At 40.9% G+C, this 22,147-nt stretch overlaps 1 protein-coding gene across 1 annotated transcript in view; it reads right to left on the bottom strand.

The window, feature by feature from the left end:
- oprl1 (opiate receptor-like 1) overlaps window positions 1-22,147 on the bottom strand; it is a 167,820-nt gene that overhangs the window by 2,949 nt on the left and 142,724 nt on the right. The gene's annotated exons all lie outside the window — the stretch shown is intronic.

Below are 22,147 nucleotides of genomic sequence, written 5' to 3'. Positions count from 1 at the left end.
ACCATCAGCAGTGTCAGCACAGCTAATGGTGCTAACATAGGTTTGGTTTTGCAGCTCAAAATAAAGCTGCATATTCATTAAGGTGGCCTGGGGGAGACCCGAGGGTGGCCAACATGTTTCAGCAGTGGAACGGCGTTACCAGCAGTAATCAGGGAATGACTGGCGTTGCTGGTTAATAACCACCAGACCCTGCAGAGCAGCGTTGCCAGGTGGGAAAAGTAGGATTATCGTACCAGAGACTCAAAATTATCGTATTTTGAGGAAAATTATCGTACATCTGTCATAACCAAATTAACGATCCTACTGATGTGCTATAGGCAAATATAGTCACTCTAGTGTTTAGTTTTTTGGTTTACTTTTATTCCATTTTCTTTGCTTCTGTTTTTCCTCTTCTTCTTCTTCTGTTTTGAATCTCATTCTCGCTCGACTTCCTGACGGGTCCTAGCGCCTCGTGGGGCGGGTATAGCTGATCATTCAGCCAGCCGTGCTCATTGTTCAGAGACAAACGTCACCCGTATCTCACGCTAAGCAAAGTGCGATTGGCTGGAAACATGTCACATGGGAACAGATGCCTTCAGGGCTCACAAAAAAACTCCGGCATACTGATTACAACCACACATTCATGAAATGGTCAAATTATCGTACATTTGGCCTTTTTTGGGATTACTGATCGTACATCGTACAGAGGGCCAAATTATTGTACAAATATGATAATTATCGTACACCTGGCAACGCTGCTGCAGAGCGACCAGGGCTAAGCTAACCAGTGGAGACCAGAAGGCGGGCAGTGGGAGCTATTTTTCTGCATGCTAATGTGACTAGCCGGCTGTCTGTCAGCAAAGCTACAGAAAATAAAATAAAGGGCAAGATATCTACATCACAAAACATTAAAATGTCACCACCTCTAGATGGACAGCACTTTGAAATGCCATGCTAAAGCTCAATGAGTCAATGGCGCACGGGACTGTCTATCAGGACGGCTTTGAGATGCTGGAAAGTCCTGTTTTCACTCTTAATAAAGCAGGTCCCTGCCTCCAGTCTTTGTACCAAGCTAGGCTAAACACATGTGGATACACAGAGGAAATTGACATTAGTTCACTAATGTGACTGGCGCACATTTCCAAAAATAAACCGTTATTTACATTTACATTATGCGATTAAACCGGGATAAAATATGTGGGTGAAATCTGTATAATATTGTTCATTAAAAATGCAAATTACTTATGTAGATTAGGCAGTGACACTAATAATAGAAGACAGGCACACGTAATTGAGAGATGAAAAAACATATTTGCATGTTTAGTGGGATGTGAAATCGACATACAAAGGAGGGAGAGTGCAGGAGGATAAATGAACTCTGATAGGTGAGTCAGTTTTCACAGGGTTTAACCTGTTTAATTTAAATACAGTGTGCAGCTGAGAGAGGATGAGCACAGAGTGGGAGGAAGAAGACAGGAAGATAAATGTGTCTGGATCGACAGATGGATCAGAAGAGGCCAGTGGGATAACAGAAAGATGGATAACAGAGTTTTGGAAGAAGCAGGTGCATTGAAAATGTAAAAGAATTGGCCATATTAGGAGAAACAGTCCACAGTTAGAGCGACAGGTGTGAGGGGGAGGTACATTCATATAATAATCTAAACTTCACTTTACAACCTGAAAACAAGAGTGAAAAGAGGAGAAACTACGAGGAAAAACATGCCGAGTCACTAACAGTTTAATGGATGACAAGAAAATACATTTTTCACCACTTGTTCCAAACACACCTGTACTCTCAGCCTAAATCACGACAGAGAAATGCATCCCAGTCCTGCTGATAAGACTAAATCAATTCATCTCGTTTGCCCAAATGAATCACAGCTGTTGGGTTTGGCCACTGAATGAAAAGCCTCTTATCATGCAGGAAGCAATGAATCACAGACTGAAGGGAAAATACAAAGTTGATTCCTCAACAGTGGTGACTGATGGCTTCAAAACACAAACAGTGAACTTTTTCACCTCCAGTCAGTATAAAGAGTTCTGCAGGCTGCAGCGTTTACTGATTGGCTCATAATGAAACTTAAGAAATATACATATCCTCACTCTGACTGCAGGAGGAGGTGTTTGAGGTTGTTTTGCCCCTTTTATGAAGGTATTTTGTGTCTCTTTGAAGTAATTTAGTGTCTTTTATGGACATTTTGAGTCTTTTTCACATCATTTTATGTCTTTCTTGGACATTTTGTGTCTTTTTATTACCCTGGAAATCCAGAGTTCTTGCGAGAGCACAATTTGAATTTGCTCAGCGAGTCCCTCTGGCAATCAGTAATGATGCTCGTTACCCATGCTGTTGGAGCCGAGCTGCACCAATCACATCACTGTATCTGATATAGGCGGGCCAGAGGCGAGCTAAACAGATGACGACGGCGCTGTGACGATGAAGTCTGGAATCAGTCAGTAAACATTGCAAGATGGCTACGGATGAACACCAGTTGTTTGAAACAGCTTTGGCCGCTACAGTGAACGAGTTAGACTTGGCTTTTTCTCTAAAAGAGGAACAGAAGACGGCGCTCAAGTCTTTACTTTGCAAGAAGGACATTTTTGCTGTTTTGTCGACTGGATACGGCAAGAGTCTAATCTACCAGTTAGCTCCGCTGGTAGCGCTCTGGATACGTCACCCCGTGTATTGTTCTGATTGGTCGTAGTGTTATCCAATTGCGTGCAGTGATATTTTCAAATGCATGCTTGGTGCCGCCCCTCGAGTTGGGCCATTTACATTGCTCATGGCCAGACCCTAAATCTTTCTAGATTTGGGTCTGGATTTCCAGGCTATCTCTTTATTGTTGTTTTGCCCCTTGTATGAAAGTATTTTATGTCTCTTCGAGGTAATTTAGTGTCTTTAATGGTCATTTTGTGTTTTTTTTCCACATAATTTTGTGTCGTCGCTGGTCATTTTGTGTCTCTTTATTGGTGTTTTGCCCCTTTTATGAAGGTAAATTGTGTCTCTTTGAGGTATTTTAGTGTCTTGTCCGGTAATTTTGTGTCTGAGATAACTTTATGTCTTTTTTGATGATTCTGTGTATCTTTGAAGTAATTTAGTGGGGTAGGTATTTTGTGTCTCCATGCTTTTCTTTGCATCTGTTTATGGTCATTTTGGATCTCTTCCTGATCCGTTTGTCTTAATTTGAGCAACATTTTGCAGGTGAAGGCCAGGGGCCCTCCCTTCTTCTTTGGGCCCCTGGGCCTGTGCCTGGAATAATTAAAGTTATTAGAATTAATCCAGGGGGAGACATGAATACCACAAATTCAGTGTCATGAGCCATGCTGTTAGCAACGTTATGAATAACAAAACCAGAAACTCCGTTCTCACTTGCAATACGGTGACACCTACAAGTTGAGTTCAGACCAAAGATTTGTGATGAGACGAGTTGAAACAGCTAACTACTTGCAACGCGTCGTTCTGCTACGTTCTAAAAACCCGCCAGTTCACACCAATGCAACAAGATGAGACACACAGCACACACAGCGAGCAGCAGCAGTGACCTACGGTCCGACACCGGCACGCTGTAAGGACAGAAACAGAGGGCTCGGTGAGGATGGAGCACCTGCCAACACGCCTTCTGTGGTCATCTTGACTTGACCAGCAGACTTCACTACAGGCTGAGTTGCAGGTGACACCTTCAGCCAGCTTGAGTCGAGCTCAGACTGGCCAGTTCACACCGCTGCAACTTTTCTCTGCAAAGCGGTTTTGTCTCGTCACGAATCATTGGTCTGAACTGGGCTTAAGAATTTACAAGGCTTGACAGTATGGGACACACTGACAACCATTTTTAGAAACTGGCGACAAATTCTTGGCCTTTGGTTGCCATCAGTGGCAATCACTTTCTAACATATAAAACATAGGGACAGCAAACAGCATAACGTGCATCCTGAAATAAATACATTTTTCATATTTGTTGCATTAGTGATATTTAAATACAGCTGTTACGGTCAGAACTGGAACCGGACAACTCTGCATATGCACTGATGAGTTTACTCGCATACACTAAAGGACACAAACAAAGACACAAACTACAAAGCATTTTGTTTGGTTATTATAATGAAGCTTTTAAACCTTCTTTTACTCACTTTTTCATGATTAACCTGGTGTATACCTGCATGGTATCTTAATTCCTCAAATAAAAGATGATTTAAAATGGCAAACCACATTTTCAGTTCGGGTAACCAAAAGCCAACACCTGGTCTCCAGCCTGCTACTGTTTTTAGAAGTTACTGCTGAGCCCTGATTTATTACTTTGAAATACATGTTAGACTCATCCCGAGACATCATTTTATGAGACATCACTAATAACATATCTTACAGTGTGAAATGCAAAAATGTTTTTCCATTCAGTATTTAAGGATCATATTGTGGTATGGTTTAAGAAAATTCTGTAAAACTTTTAAAAAGCACGATCATCAAATTAAACACAGCTATTTTCACACTTCCTGAAAGTATTGAACTGCCTACAGCAGCAGTTGAAAACTTTGTTGCTGAGTCAGCCTTGTGAAGCGACAGCACACTCTGAGCCTGGCGGAGCACAAAGAGGAAAAATCTCCCATACATACTTATTCCTTATTTTTGACAATCCATTTGTCAAAGAAACAACAAATGGTCCAAACAACCAACGATTACATTTTAGATGTGATCTGGTTCTGGGATTTCTGCCATTAGATGAATTTCATGTTTTAATCATAACTCTGTGGAGGCAGAGATTAAAGATTAGATGTTTTTTTTAAATCCTGAGGTTGTTTGCAAGGCTAAAAAATCTGTCTGACTTCATATTTAAGTTATACCAAAGAGGCTTTCAAGGGTAACATAATGTTAAAAACACTTCAACCAGTCTCTGTGTGCCTCTGATTAGAATAATTATCACAATGATCATAATTATATTATTATAGTGAAATTACAGAATCCCTCAGAAGCACAACCTCACTTAAATGTAAAAGCTTATGAAACATTATTTTCTTTTTTCCATATTTTTGAAATATTAACCAATAAATCAAGTGGTATTTGTGACTTTGCTCCGACCAAAGTCACAAGAAGCTTCTCATACTTATGATGTAGTGGCTCTGGATATAAAAGAAACATGAATATAGTGTGTTGTTTTTGATTCGAGTCCTTAAACTGTGTTTGCACCGTGAAGATAAGGCGGTATGGACACACACACACACACACACACACACACACGCACTGCAGTACAGAATGCATAAATAGTGGAGATAAAGCCAGATCAAACAAATAGAAATAGGAACCGTTGAAAGGACAAAGTTGATCTATTATTCCATTTGGTGGATGCTTTTATCCGCTGCATCTCGCAGAGCCGTGGGGGTGCGTGATTTATAGTGTGTTGGTGCGCCCGGTAAAAATGGAAGCCGCAGCCCGGGCTCCATTACTGCCACACTCCAGCCATTGATCAAAAACACAGTAAAAGTCTGTGTGAAAGGACAGGAATAGTAATAACCCGCTTGATGGGGCTGTGAAGTTTATGTGTTTTATAAAAACGGCTGTAAACGGCTCTCTGGAAGGAATGAAGGCCTTAAATCTGAAGGAAAACAACGGCAACAAATATAATAATGCGATTGATCCCTGTGGGGAAATTATGTGTCCTCATGGAGGGTCAGAGGGCAAGTGGCACGCCAGAATAAATGTTGGCATTGTACATTTCTGCAAACCATGGAAACATTACATCTGTGTTATTGTGTCGTGGAGATGTTGAAACTTTATGTTTACTTCATTTCTCAAAAGTCAAACTCTAAAATGTTCCCAGATGTTGATTCGGCTTGTGACAGGTGCAGACCTTCTCCTGCAACACTCATTCTGGCTGTGTCCTAATTTGCCCACTTATTGGAGCCGATCTTCAAAACACTATCAGATATTTTTACATTGAAAATTCACCCACATCCTTTGACAGCCGTCTTTGGCATAGCAGGAGGGAAAAATAAAAATCTCTCAGGATCTAAACTCAAAGTAACAAAATTTTTCACTCTATTAGCACGGAGGTTAACTCCTCTCCACTGGAGAGCCCTCATGTGAAAGTGAGGCAACATCTCAAACTTGACGAACTAAGATTCACATTAAGGGCCGTAATATACTTGCTGCTTGATCGAACGTACACCATGCCGTGTCTGTGCACAGACATGGCACGTTGTGTACGCGTTGTGCACGCAACACTATGCAGCCAAAATGCACAATATTGGTGGTCACCACTTGGGGCAGACAACAGAAATACTACCCGGAAATCGTGAAGAATCTCATGAAAAGAAGAAGAAGGGTCTGGTCTGATCATCCAGGTCGGTCACTGTGTGCATTTGCACCAGCACCTCTAGTGGTTATACGAATATTGCACCTCGCGCATGTGTTGCGGTACCTTGCGTTGAGATGTGCATTTGACGCGTCAAACGAACGCAGATCACGCGTGGCAGCCATGATGCGGTTGCGTTTGCGTTGTTTGCAGCAAGTCTATTACGGCCCTAAACGGCTCCTCTGATAAATTTATGAGAATTTGGAGTCCATTTTTTAATATATAAAAGCTAGACTCTAAACCCCTACTTTATTGATAACTCCTTGTAAGGTAAGTCACAGCGACTTTACATCTTGTAGCCAATCACAATGGGATGGACCCTTTATCTTCTGGAACTGCCTGTTTCTTTAAAAGGTTCTATGTGTATGTAAGAAGCTGTATATGTGTGTACTTGTGCATATACGTGCTTATTTTTATTTTCCTTCTGTAATGCTGTATAGCACTTTATATGTTGTTAAAAAAAAACAAACAATTGAAATATGTTTTAAAAAGGAAACTTTATGTTTCATTACCTTTGAACAATCCTATGGTAACATGTGATGAGGTTTAGGCACAAAAAACACTCAGTTATGGTGAGGAAAAGATTGTGTTTTGGCTTAAAATACCACTTTGGGTGGTACAGTCCTGACTGAAAATGTAGCCATTTTGCATAATGAAGGGCTCCCTGAGGAAACTTTGCAAGATGTCGGATCCTTTTTTCGAGTGTATAATGAGAGCTGGACTTTCCAGATATTCCTGAATGACTGATCATGTATTTTAGAGACTTTAAATTGTGATGTGACGGGTAGTTGTCCAACCAACAACCATGATATTATGTTTTAGTATTTTATGTTATTTATATCATTATACACGCATATCTACAGGTTAGGATTTTTCGATCTCGTTCTTTGTCTTGCTCTGGGTACTGATTTAGTAGTATTTATCTTGTCTTAGTCCTGTATTGGTTTTGTATTTTTCTTGTTTTACTTCCTACTTACTTTTATGTCGTGTCACTATTGGACTGACCAAATATTACTGTGTTTTTTTATTTGTTGTATTTGAAAAAATTCAATAAACAGATTGTGGAAAAAAAATGATATGCAGCAATGTCTAGGTAAAAAAACAACCCCTTCTTGTGGCACTATCCTGGCTGAAAAAAATTGGCAACAGGCTGCCAAAAAGCATGCACATTTGGTGGATGCACAGCCACTAGAAACGCTGCGATGACCCGCTAAAAACAACTGGTTTTGTTGTTTGTTGGTTCTGAACAGTGGTCTGCAGCTTGGCTGGCGTCTTGCCTAGGTGTCACGCCATCCACTTGACTTTCACCTCCCAATGACAGGGTCAGCGTCAGGGTTAGAAACATCAATATGACACATACGCAACATACAAATGTAACGTTTCTTTGATTTGCAGAAACATACAACGCTGACATTTCCTCCTAGTGTCTGGGCTGCACATGAACGGTTGCTATGTCCTGATTCAGGGGCTGCATCCATGGAAGACTGTGTACATCACAGCATGCCGACATGTTATAAGTACAATCTGAGAAAAGCAAAATTGCTGCTCCATTTTTCATCCATCCAACAGTTTTGTTTTCTGGTGTGTAATGAACATGGGCCCGCTAACATGACGTGTCGATCATCTCATCTCTGCCTTCATCTCATCTTCCCCCTCTCACCTGTCTTCATCTTGACGAAACTGCTTCCTCTCCATATCTTTCCCTCCATTCTTCAGACTGCTTTCATTTCTGACAGGAAACCTGGTGGACACTTTGATTTATTATCTATAATTTCATTCTCATTCTGCCCAGAGACTGGCTGACAGTTCCTCAGTACATTGATATACACCTCAACATGCAGACCTAAATAACCTACAGCTTTGAGACAGCTACATCGTCATCATAAAACACTTTACAAGGAGCATTTGATCTCTGTGGAGGTTTGGGGCTCAGATCTTTATCTCCGACAATCTGGGCTTACCTTTCTCAGGACAACAAGCTATCTACTGGGGTTTATCTGATAAAAGAAATCCCCAAACACTGAACTGATACCAATACTTTTTTATGGTTTACCCTGACTGCTGCTGCATTAATGTTCAGTCATTCACACATGTAAAAATACATACAAACATGTCATTTCACTAAACTCCGTGGATAGATACACACTGAATACAAGGCACTTTTCAGCACTTTGACAAGACACATTGAATACCTCAGCTCTCATCTGTCTGAGAAGCTGATGTCTGATAGAAGGAAATCTCAGAGACGGGATTTATTGCTGCTCCATTAAAGCTCTTCTGCAGTCCTGGACGCTGAATGCGAAAAGGTCAAGCAGCAATCACTCGATAGCTGTTAGCAGCAGTCACTCAACGGCTGTTTTGAAATATCTCACCTTTTGAAATGTCAATGCATGGCTTTTACTTCCCTCCGTTTCTACACAAACCTGTGTTGCCGCATTTTTTAAAGTGTGCGATGAAATAGTGCTCGTAATTAGCCCACATTAACCTTCATTATTCAAGGGTTAATGTCAAACAAGTTCACATCATCATGTCGGAAGAAGCAAATCGCGTAATGCAGTTCTGTTGCAATAATCAAGCATGTTTAATTCATAGTTCCTCATGGTACTCTCCACCATGTTCTTCAGTTCTCTCCACAATTACAAAGTCCAAACTCTATACTTCTTGTAGAGGGCTACAGACAATTTCTACCTCTGTGACATTGACGTCTCCTGTTGCATCTTTTAGCCAACCAGTAGCCTTTTCCCATACACCTGTGCATGCTTGGCTTGACTTGGTCTGACTCAGCCGAGCATGATGTGCATCTCTATTCAACAGGGCTACCCACATGAAGGTGTCTTTTATGCACGTGTCTTGATTTTCAGGGCACCTAGCATCATCTAGCAGCAGAGGCTTTTTAAATGTCACTGAATCATCACTGAATGTTGGCATTGAATCTTCCCTTAGTGATGACAAAGCCTAACTGTTGTATTGCAGTTTTTTTGGAGGTGATCTTTAGAGGTATTCTTTGACCCGACTTTAGAGATGGTCCATCTCAGGTGCATCTTGGCACAATATACCGTGTTTAAATTGGTACTGGATACACAAATCATCTCAGGATGGTTTGATTCTGTGTGGCCATAAGTGCCAATGGACAATCCCTATCCCTAGAGTCACTAGTGCAGCCAAAATAAGGACATGATCCCTCTTTTGCTTCCCACCCATAAGCACAGCTAACGAAGTGTAAAAACTGCTTGATCAGGCCAGAAATACTGCTCCCAGGAACCAAACCCTTTTTTGGAGCAGTAGGCAGCAGTGGTCATCAGCTGTGTTGACTGACATTCAGTGTCAGTAAACAGACCACAGGTCACCGCTGTTTACAAAGCACTCAGTTCTGAAAAGGTGCTACCAATGACGAAGCATTCATATTAATGACTCAAGGTTTCACAGAGACATAGTAATGACAAAAGAAAATAATTACAGACTGCGTAGTGTGATTAATAACATCTGTGCAAGCACAGTATGGTTAAGCCAAGGGAACCACTGCAGTAGTTGTAAATTGTTCAGGTATGGTTAAGTTTAGGCAACTAAAACATTCGGGTAAGGTTAGGGAGTAAAACAATCTTTGGTTAACCAAAAAGAAAACCCTAATAATAAGTCTATGACAGGCTGCAAACTTCTGTCTGGAAAGTCTGGCAGGCTACATTCCTATCCAGCCCTCTAGTGGATTCACCAACAGTTTGTGTGATACCCTAAGAAAATGCACTCACAACAGTTCCTCTGATAACCTATAAAGAAGAATGACGTCACATACTCAATGTAAAGTTACTGTGGTTAGGTTTAGGAAAAGAAACATAGTGACAATGTTTCATAAAGTAATTCTCCTGGAAGAAAGTCCTGTGTTTTGTGACCCATCCACCACCACAACCTGCCTTCTTATGGAGACTGCGCCCTTCTTTACTCACGTAAGCGCATTGGTCACGTGATCGCAGCCATCCCAAATAAGTAGGTTATACACTAATTACAGACTCATGATTACGTGGGAAATTTACCAATATCGTTGCACTACGTTTCATAGGAAAACACATACAATGCCCTGCAGAATAATTTGAAGGATACTGGTGTGCAGTGCCTTTGGTTTGTTAGCAACATCTCCCAAACTACTGTTTGGTTGCTGTTTTAACCAAATGCCAGTGCGCCCATGTTAACTAAAGACATCCACACATTAAGGTGGGGCAGAGAAGTTGCATTTGGAGAAGAATAATACTTGAAACATGGATCTCATTAACAAATTGTTCATAAAAATGTAACCCGCATAATGACTTCAAGGGCTAATTGCAGGCCTGCTCTGTCAGCAGGGAGTAGTAGTCTTACTGGAGGACCTTCTGATTTCTTCCTTTTGTAACTCTGTATTACAATTTCCCTGCTCTGCACTCTATGAATGTGCTTTTGGTTTGTAGGACTAGTCCATCACACCTAATTGGCCTGTGTGAAATGCTGGGATAATACAATAATAAAGTCCTAGTGTCCTCAAACAAGATGATAATTTCGTCCTAGTGTCCTCAAATGAGTACTCCCTAATTAACAGCATTTTAGCTTGTTACTGTTGCTTAAATTGGTCAAATCTGTGTATATAATTGGATCAGGTTTTGTACCTTGTCCACTCAGGATCAGCTGTAGACTAGGGATCGACCAATAATCGGCACCGCCGATAATATCGGCCGATATTCAGCATTTTTATGATAATCGGCATCGGCCGTTCTTTCCACTGATAGCCGATAAAATACGTTTATTTTAATTAAAATACGTTTATTTTAATTAAAACGCGCTCCTTTGGCTCTCATGCAGCTGTCTCTCTTGGCCTGTCTGCCTGAAATCTCCACTCTGTGCTGTGTAACAAATGTCCCGCCTACAGCCCCCATTGATTGGCTACACGGCACAAGTGAGTGACAGCCAATCAACACTGAGGGTAGATGCAGCGCTGCAGCGGCACAGAGAGAGAGAGGAGCGGAGAGAGGACTTGCCCGTGAAGCAGCAGTGTGATGTTTGTAGGTAAAGCAACAGAAAATGTCGAAGTTGCAATAAGAAATCCTCTATGCTGAAGTTTTAAAGACACCACTGTTGATGCTTGATAAACACGCCATCTTCATACTGTATCTCAGTGTCTGTTCCCCCCCTCACGCGGTTGCTCGCGAGTTGCAACGGGCAGCCATTAGAAACAATAATGTCGTCTAAAACTACTTCACATCGGCTGCTAAAGCTAACGGACATGCAGAAGTTTACTTCAGTGCATTTCAGCTGCGTATGGTCAGTATGGCGCTTGCTTGTGTGTGTGTGTGTGTGTGTGTGTGTGTGTGTGTGTGTGTGTGTGTTGCGCTGAGAAGAAACTGTTGTCTGTGTGACAAGTTTCTTCTCAGCGCAACTGTGTGTGTGAGTGTGTGTGTGTGTGTGTACATGCATGCTAGCTTCAGCAACTGATGTGAAGTTGTTTTGTAGGTTTCATTAGTTCATTTAGACATGCATTTAAAAAGTATAGAAGAATATCAATTAAATTTATTTATTTTATTATTTATTTTATTTTATTTTATTTATATACTTTATTAATCCCCCTGAGGGGAAATTCAATTTTTACTTGGCATTAAAGTAAAAGTACTCATTTTGCTGAAAAAATGAAATGTGACTGGTATATTAAATACATGTAATTACAAATTACTTTTACTAAACTACTAAAGCTATCAATAAATGAAGTGAGCCAAGGTTCCTGTTCCTGCCACCCTCTTTATTGGTTTGCACTTAATCAGGCTGGATCAGATGTACCTGAGAGAGAACATCAGACATCATTAATTAACTGTTATTCATATATCATAAGAGTAGAAAGTAAGTAAAACAATTCTCTATTAAATATAATGGAGTTGAAGTGAAGTAGCATCAAATGGAAAAGTACAAGTACCTTAAAAATTATCCTTTAGTAAAGTACAAAAACAAACAAACAGTATACTGTTGTATTCAGTCTAATCCCAGGTGTGTTCTAAATTTTGACACCAAAATTTTAATTTTTACTGCAAATGAATATCGGTTCTAAATATCGGTTATCGGTTTCCTTGACTACTAATAATCAGTATCGGTATCGGCCCTAAAAAACCCATATCGGTCAATCCCTACTGTAGACTGAGCATAGAAGTGTCCAAAAACAAGGACAGCAGATCTAAGTTAGGCAGAATGAAGTATAAAGTGCAGGAAACCCAAAATATAATGTCCTCATAGGAAGACACAGGGTCTCAGGAGGATATCTAAACCCTGACTCCTTTCTATGCAACCAATTGGTGAATTTCATTCAGGGCGCCCTATTTAAACTGCTCTGGCCTGCCTACTGTTGCTACTTCCTCTGCAAGCTGCTTTGCAACCTGCCTCCACCTCAGCTCCTCCTTTTCATGCTGTGTCTGACTTATCAATGTCATTTCTGTTTGTTGTTGGTGCTGCTCTGTTCTGTTCCTGTGGGGTCTTTGCTGCTGCTCTCTTTCCATGTAGGTGCATGAAAGGGCAGGGGGAGTTTGCTCACTCTGCCTCAGGCTTTCCTTATTTGCACGTGGAAGGGCAGAGAGGTGTGCTCTCTCTGCCTTATGGCTTTCCACGCAGGCTGAAGAGGCTTTCTGCATAGGCCCGAGGAAAGGCAGAGGCCCCAGAACAGAGCCAATGGAAATAAAGTTTTCTTTGACAAAGGTGTTCCTGACTGATCTTAATACAGGAAGCAGTCTCCTGAGAGATGCTTGTTTGTCTTGTCTTTTTTTATTTTTAACTTTCAACCTTGATTATTCTTTTTGACATGAAAGTGTCCATATTGAAAAATTGTTTCTTTCTCACATTTGTCTCCCTAAAATATCTCCGTCATCCATTCTCTCCATACCTTTCTTTTTTTACTGTCTTCCTATAACCGGGGATCTGTGTCCCATCCTGGTTTCCATTTCACACTTGGTGATTCTCCACCTCTGTTTTCGTTCCTCTCGTTTATCACTTCTTTCCCCTCTATTGCATTTTGCTTACCTCTAAATTTTTTTTCCTCCTGCCTGAATCGCCTGCTATTTTCTCTCACTTTTGCTGCTCTTCCCATCTATTTCTTTTCAATTCCTTGATTTGACTCTCACTTACTTTCCTTGCGTCTGCTTCAGACCTGTTATTTTCTCCTTTAGTTCATTTTCCTTAAACCTCTCAATTCATCAGCTTTTTGTCTATTTTGTTTCCTCACTGTACTCTCCTTTATCTTTCTGTCTCCTGAACCTTTTCTTTTCTTTTCACCTTTTTAATCCCATCTTGCTTTCTCTACTCCTCCTCGTTATAATTTTCTCTTTCTTTCTTTACCTTTATTCTCTGCCAGAAAGATCTTTTCCTTTCTACAATTCTCTGCTCTCAGGCTTTTTTATATCTTGTTTTCCCCTCTCTGTTAGTGCTAATCTCCTCTGCCCTTCCCCTCTCTCATTTTCAATCAGAGAGAAACAGCAATCTCCTCTTTTTTCTTCCTCTACCTTTCACCTTTCCTCACTTCCTCACTAATCATTTCTCCCTTTTGCCTCCTCTGCTCCCCCCTACATCTTTCATTTTCTATCTTGAGGATAGTAGTTGGGGTCTTGCAGTGATTGGATCCTGCTGCCCTCCCACTTGAACACATGAAAGCTTGTTACCTCAGTTAAACAGCTGCCTTGGCAGTCTGTTGCTGCTGAGTCCTTACATCCTGATGCCATGTCTGATATTTTACCACCAGACAATTTTAGGGATTTAATGCTTAGTTCTCCACCAGCGAACATATGTTCAGTATGAGGAATGATAATGAAAATTCAGTATGATATGATAATACAGTCCCACTGCTGAAGTCGTGTAATCATCTTCACCATGGTTCATCAGTGTCGATACAACTACTGATATCTTTACTTGCACGGGTTACTGATAAAGCAATGATATGTAAAATTAAATTGTCATATGTCATTGCTTTACTTTGTTAATGATAACACTTACCGAACTTACAAGTCAGCATTAGATTAACTATTCAAATCCTCTATATACACGTCAGAGCAAATCCATAGTCGGCACTGAACTTTAGGAGGACCCATCAGTTAAATACATATTTAATAATAAAAATAACACTTAGAAAGTTTTCAAAGCAGCACTTTTGTTTTTGCTCCCATTTTTCACAGGTTTAAGTTAAAGATCTTAGATTTTTTTATGCACTCAATAGACATATTTCTCTCAGATTTTTGTTGCAAATTTGGTGGGGCGCTGCAGGACTGTCCACCAGCCCTGTTGCCCATGAACTAACTGTTCATTTCACCACCATAAGATGTCTCAAATGTTGTGTCCCTGATTTTGCCAGCACAACCAACCAGCCTCACAACCGCAATAGTCGGTTACGATGATAAACTGCTGTCAGGTCAAGACCCTGGTGAGGACGGTGAGTATGTGGATGAGCTTCCCTGAGATGGTTTCTGATCATTTGTGCTGAAATTCTTGGACACTTGATGTGGAGCTTGTGAGCTGGTGTGGTTACATATAGCGTGTGGTTGTGAGGCTGGTTGGATGTACTGGCAAATTAACACAAACTACATTGGAGATGTGTTATGGTGGTGAAATGAACTTCCAGTTCACGGGCAGCAGCTCTGGTTGACATTCCTGCAGTCACCACCAGTGTTGGGCTTGTTACTCTAAAATTATATAAGCCACTACTCGTTACTCTTTTCGAAAGTAATGACATTACCTGCTACTCCCTGCCAACAGTAGTTTGTTACACTACTCATTATATTACCTTTCTGTTACAACGCATAAATTTGGTAACTGCGTATCTCCCCAAAATTCAGATGTGTGCCTCTGTGTCTTTTTTGGCTGGTATTTTACCAAGACTCTGTCTGAAAGACGGAGAGTCACTCATGGAGGAAAATTTCATCCACAACATATCCAACCACAAGCTTTATTACTTTTTTGTAGCTGCAGCTATCAATGATTAAAATCCAGTTTTGGTTGTTTAGCCAGTGCAGAGCTACAGCCATCGTCTGGGGCCGAGGAGGGCTCGTTTTGGTGGGGTGTATTTCCCGAAGCTTCACGCTGTTGTGTTGTCAGTCGTAGAAGCGGAGGTGTTTCAGACCGGAGGTTTGAGGACGTGTGGCAGTGGAAAGAGTTTTAGTCTGACTACCTGCAGCAACAGTGTTTGTGTCATCTTTCCTCCCAAGAGAATCAAAGTAATGGTAATATTTCCAGCTGCTAAGGTAAGCGTTTCCATCTTCAGTGTTTCCATCTTCTAAACAAGCTTGCTGCTTTGTGATTACGAAAATGAGTCTGCTGATGTGATGTTGTATTTCAGGTCAGTAGTGATAAAAAAAAGTAACAATGTCACAAGTTATTTTGTTATGGGGTAACCATAACATTATTACTGAAATTTTAGTTGTAGTTAGTTATAGTACTCGTTACTGGCAAAAGTAATATTATTTTTGTAATGCTTACTAGTAACACGTTACAGTAATAACAGTGTTGGTCAGCAAGCTAATGGCACACTCCCTCAATACTTGGGACACCTGTGGCATTGTGTTGTGTAATAAAACATTTTAGAGTGGCCTTTTATTGTGACCACCCCAAGCCACACCTGTCAGGTGGACGGATACGTGGATTGTAACAAATTTGCAGCCAGAATTTGACATAAATATTTCTATTGATTGCTCGAAAAAAATGTCTTGGATCTTTAAATGAAATCTGTGAAAAATGGGAGCAAAAATAGGTATTTAAATTTTTGTTTTATTATTTTTTTGTTTATATTAGGTAAAAAAAAATCTACTACAACCTAATTCTTTACAAAAGTATCTCAAAATACCAAAAAGATACAGCTTCTCAACTCAACTGTACTTCTTGATAAAAATGTTAACCTAATTGTGGCCCTTCATTAAAATCATGGGACAGCCATAAGTATTCATCCTCTGGGGATTATTGATTTTTGTACAAAGCGTCACAGCAATCCATCTGATAGTTGTTGAGATATTTCAGTCTGGACTAAAGTGGTGATACAGCCGTCCTTATAGCTGTGCTAGCAGAAAAGTTTAAGACATTAATTTAGGCTCTGGGAACATGTGATGAATATCCAGTTTTGTAATGTTAATAAGCAGATGCTGCCCAACACACCCACCGTCAGCTACTTCACCACTTAATTACCTTTCTTGCGGGCTATACAGCAGTCTGGCTCTTTACTTAGACACACTTTTGGGCTGTCTGTTCCCTTCCTTGCTATTTTTGTTGTCTCCTCTTGCCTCTGCTTTTCAGAGACAAGGACACATTATATTGTCATATTTAGCCTTGGAGCAGTCGTGGCTGTTATTCAGACAGCAGACAAAATGACACTAATAAGAAAGTTTTCAGTCACAAATAAAAATAACAAGCCAGACAGAAATAGTAAGAGAAAGTATTTGCTTTAGGTTTGTTTATGAGGGTCAGGATGAAGCCGGCTGTTTACAGGTGAAATAATCCACATATAAAGTGCACCTCTGAGGCTTCCGGCTGTGTTAGCTTCTTTATGCTCCTGGCTGATGAATGACTCCGACAGTAGCTGAGCTGGGCTTCTACCTTAACTGTGTTTGCCCTTGTTTACCTGCTCTGTGTGCATGGAAACCTCGCAGCTCCAGATGTATCTTTATGGTGCTGCCCTGCATTCTGTCCCAATAGTACAACCACATATTTATTGTTAAACAAAGGTTTAATCTGTGTCATAAGATAGTTGTGAAAGGCCCCAGTGTGAGCTAGTCACTAGTTATGAACCAAATAGTTTACCAGCAATATGTTGGATTTAACAGTCGAATGAGCTGCGCAGGCTATTATATTGGGAAAGTAGAAAGGTCAAGGAGAAAGCAGGGGATGCATGATAGTAACGGCTCGGTATCTGCAAATATTGGCTTTAAAGTGCAACTTGCAGGTTAAATTTAATATATATATATATATACACACATAAAAAATATATACATAACCTTGTCTGAAAATGACCATATGAGAAGTTAATTCAGAATTTATTATGGTTTACACGACATAAGGGCACAAATTCAGAGGAAAAAGTGGCTCTTTTTAGCTCCTCTTCTAAAAACGCTTTTTTTTTTCCAACATTGCCTGATACTACGTCACGAGAGGGACTCTGTGTCCTTGACCCTAACTCTGTCCAATGCGCAGTAGTAGGTGGTAGTGAGTCTGAGCGGTAGCAAACTTGTGAGTTAGTATTTTTTCGGACCAAACAATCGACAAACAAGTTAGCAACGGTTAGCTAGCGGCAAACTGGTACCACGGTGGACAACTTTACAGCTCTGCACATTTTGTCCGTCCAAAATTGCACAGCTCTGGATATAGATTTCACCATGTTGTTACTGGCCTCTTTGTCTGTTATGCATAGGGTGACCGGACATCCCGAAAAGTTCGGGACAGTCCCGAAATCCAAGCAGTTGTCCCGAATCCCGAATCCTGCCCTAACTGTCCCGAAAATGACACTAGAGCAGAGTCTGGAGTAGCTATATCCTGATAAAACATTAAAAACTGATCATGGTGGTTGAGTTGTCATGCAGCTCCTGCTGGCTGCACATTGGCTGCAGCAGTTCTTACATGAATTATGGATGTTGTAGTTTTTAAATTGTGTACGGCAGTGGCGATGAAGTAGCCTCGATGAAGAGAGCGCAAGTTGCAGCCGTGAGGACATGGAAAGCGCAGGCAGCCACGAGAAGGTTAACTGAAGGCTAACTGTTTAAAACTGATCTACAAATTTGTTCTACAAACTGATACGCCTGTAACAAATGAACCAGGCGTCTTTTATTTTGTTAGCTTTTATTTTTTTATTCAGTTTAAAGGACAAGTGCACTTACACTGATCACTTCCATAAAATAAAACGAGAAATCACCCTAGTTTTTTGTTTAGCATTTAGTATTGTTCGACTTCTGGGTCAAAGCCCCGGTGGAAACCATGGTCTGACTGTCTGACTGACTGTATACATGCAGGAGGAATTCGACTACCAATCACATTACCGTTATCTGGGCGTGTTCGTCTAGTTTGACTTTGAGAAATTCGATTTAGTATGATTTCAGTCAGACTAACATGAATAATCGCTCTGTCTATAATAACCAATAACCCTATAATTCCACCTCTGGGTTTCATAGACACATTAACATTTTCATGTTACCTGGACTTGAATTCGCCCCAAAACACCAGCTCACTATGACTACCACTAGCACTCTGTTCATTTCACAGTTCTCTTTGAGCTCGTGAAAAGTAGTCTGGCTTTGCTGGACACCATTTTTAATACTTTGATACTGATCAAGATGAAAACATATATCTCTATGATTAAAATGTTAAAAATGGTGGACTGTGCAGCCTTGCTCCTGCTGTTTGAGTGCTCTGAGTGCTCTCTAGTCTACTACCAAGTTTGACAGCTCTGGGATTGACAACCAACGACAAACTTGATCAGCAGTTTGTAAAAGCAGAGCCCAGAGGGTGACTTTAACTCTAACCAGCATGAGCGAGCCTGTTTCAGAATGAAAAGCTGATGTGATGTGATCTGACCTTCTCAACCTGCTGAGGGTTTAGATCATGTCCCACAGGTCATAATGATATAATTCTTTGAGGGTTGATGCCTCGGGCTGTTTTGCACTAATTGAGTAAAATATAAAAGTCCCATCAGCGGTCACACTTATCCTCCTTTCAGAGAGCGTGTGGGTGTCAAAAGGTTGAAAGTGATTAGTTGATGCTTTAACTCAGGTTCAGACTCTGCTGCAGCTTCATGCTGACAGATGGACTGTGGCAACTATGGACTTATGTAACCTCTGTGTGCGAGTGAGGTGACAGTACATGAGAGAGTTTTGTCCTGTGTATGGCATTTGTATGTTCACAGCTCATCTCACACTGAAGCTTCAGGCAGAACACATGGCGCACAGTGTGTGTGTGTGTGTGTGTGTGTGTGTGTGTGTGTGTGTGTGTGTGTGTATATGTGTGTGGGTGTTTGTCAGTTTGATCCCAGACATTTCCACAAGCTGGCATGCGTGTGTAGGTTTCTTCCGTGTGTGTATCCTCTATACATGTGTGTGTCTAGGGGCATGTCTGTTGTCTCTATGTGTGTGTGTGTGTGTGTGTGTGTATCCTTGGGTGATACAGCACTTGTCAGAAAAGTTTTATCTGGTCGTGTCAGCAGCAGAGGGGGCACAAAACTCTGCTACACACTCACACACACGCTATAAATGGTATTTCTCTTGCTCTTTTGTTACAAGTTTCTGTCATCACACGTCATCACTTGTGTTTTTATTTAGACATTTCTCTCAAACATCTCGTGACTCTGCCGCAGAACTATGAGACTATTCAGTCTTAAAAATCCTGCCGAGTGGAGGGTCAGCTTCACTGACGAGACGTAAAGTTGATGCAGGATTCATCTGTCAGCTTTGTCAGACCCTGAGAGTGCTAACACTTCATCAACTACTGTCTCATACATCATTATATGCGCAGTCAATTCAATCAGAGACACTTACATGAAAGAACTGACCATTTAAAGCTGATGGTTTGTGGGAGCTCTCAAAGAATTCAAACAGCAACACAGATCCTGCTGGGAGAACTCATCTCTTAATGGAAACAGCTAATACAGAGCAGTAGGTGCTGGGCACACGGACTGTGTGGGCATCTCCAAGAGCACCTGCTATTTTGGTTTTGGAGGACTTTAGGTAGAATCTGCAGAGTATTAGAGCTGGGATATAATTACCACTGTGCACACTTGTCTGAATGTGACTGGTAATCAACCAGTTCACAAATGACCCTGTGAGTGTGAAGCATGGATGACACAGCTGAGGCCAATCAGCTAATGTGACCTGCATGCTCCAGTGCTGCTCTCCATGTGACACTAACACTGATGAGCTGGTCTAGAATCTAGACAGGCTGAAAATGACTCAAGTCCTAGATCAACAAAATCATACAAGTGCATAATGTCATTTGTTTTTAAAAAAAAGGTGATAGATAAAGTTGGACTGCTCTGAAATCATGTAAAGCTACTCTGACACTACAATCTATAACTTTAATTAAACCCTAATTCAACATTTCCCTGCCACGTGGAGTTGTAATTTATTGGTTTAAAGAACAGTGTGTCAGATTTAGGGGGATGTATTGGCAGAAACATATTACAGGTATGTTTCTTTTAGTGTATAATCACCTGAAAATGAGAATCACTGTGGTTTTGTTACCTTAGAATGAGCTATTTATCCACAAACATACATACTGAGATCGCCATGTTGCCCAGAAAGAACAATTCAAACACTGGCTCGGATATTCGCTTATTCGCATTGGCAACTGTAATTTACTGCTTTAATCAGTGTTTTTAAAGGGTTAAATCACCTGGTCTGTTTGTTTTGGAGAGGAACTGACCTCTGTGGATAATTTGGCTCATGGTGAAAACCTCCTGAACGTCTGGATCTTTAGTTATCAGAGTAAAAAGGCGAGCACACATTAGCAGGTGCTGGGCCTGACTTCGACATGCCAAACAGCATCGGCGAAACGCTGACTTGTAACGTGAAACTGCTTTATTCAGTGTTTTTACTGGTTTAATTCACCTGGTCCATTTGTTTTGGAGGGTATGAGATCTATTAGGATAATTCGACTCCTGGTAAGAACCTCCTGAATAATGAACAATAAAGAACTCTAACCAAGAGAAGTTTCAGCTGGTTGTAATCTGCAACTCTAGATGCCACTAAATCCCCCCTAAATCTTACACACTGGACCTTTAAGTCGAAACTAAGTTGGATTTAATTGATGCAACACAAGTCAAAACACGATTCGGAACGTGGAATATGGTAATATGGACAATACAAGTAGAGAGAGAGACAATATTATGTAACTGTATATTATAAGTAATTAAGCTCAGTGCTCAATCAGGAAGACCGCTTCCTCCAATCAGCTGATTATGGGTGTTCCCTCTCCTGGTTCACTAATCAAACTTTGCCACGATCTCCTTCAGCCATTAATGTTGCTGCTGCCAAACTTTAAACTTGTTCCCCTCTCTGCTCCTGTCAGCTGTCATTTTAGGCCGAATCATCACGTCCTCCACCACCCCATTCACCTCCAGTCACCTTAACCAGAGCCCAGGACCAGCTCATCAAAAGCCCACTCCTCTTCACATCCAGATCTTCAGCTCCCTCTCCATCTCATCTCATCACCACCACCAGCGTCCAGACTCCATAGCTAATCTATGATGTCTTTACCACCCTCCTGGAATATATGACATCCCAATGGGGTCTAATACTTACTTTATACGTATGTGCACATGTAAATAAATATTATTTTCTCTCAGAATGAGTCTCTCCTGACTGAAATGACTGACTATATCAACCCTTAAAATTCTGCCGACACACCGACACATAACAGCAAAGAAACAGCAGATTGTTTTACTGAAGATGAAAAGCAGAGAAGGTAAATCCTAAAGAAGCATGTGACGCAGGAGGCAGTGTAGTATAAAGGGCAGCGGCCGTCCTGATATGAGGACATAGGATTATTGCCACCACAGAATAATAACACTGTGCCAGGAGAGAAAATAAAATAATAGCTAAATATAGAAACAGGAGTGATTTATTACATGGCATGGGTGGAAGTACTGTACGTGCTCTATTGAGACCATCCACTGTAAGCCAATAGTGAAACAGGCTGACCTTGGCATTTTGAAACCTGCAGTTATTCCGATAGCTACCCCAAGAGTCCTGCAGCACAAACTGTTGGTACTGATGTGTGCAAGTGTAGGTACCTCATAATGTTGGTTAAATATAACATCATACTTTCTGAGAATCATCTTTCACTGAGAAAACAAAGCAAAAAACATTTAAGTGTGA

Source organism: Epinephelus lanceolatus, chromosome 8, assembly GCF_041903045.1.
Source record: "Epinephelus lanceolatus isolate andai-2023 chromosome 8, ASM4190304v1, whole genome shotgun sequence".
Taxonomy (NCBI): Eukaryota; Metazoa; Chordata; class Actinopteri; order Perciformes; family Serranidae; genus Epinephelus; species Epinephelus lanceolatus.
Note: the sequence above shows the minus strand (reverse complement) of the source record. Positions and strands in the feature narration are given on the sequence as shown.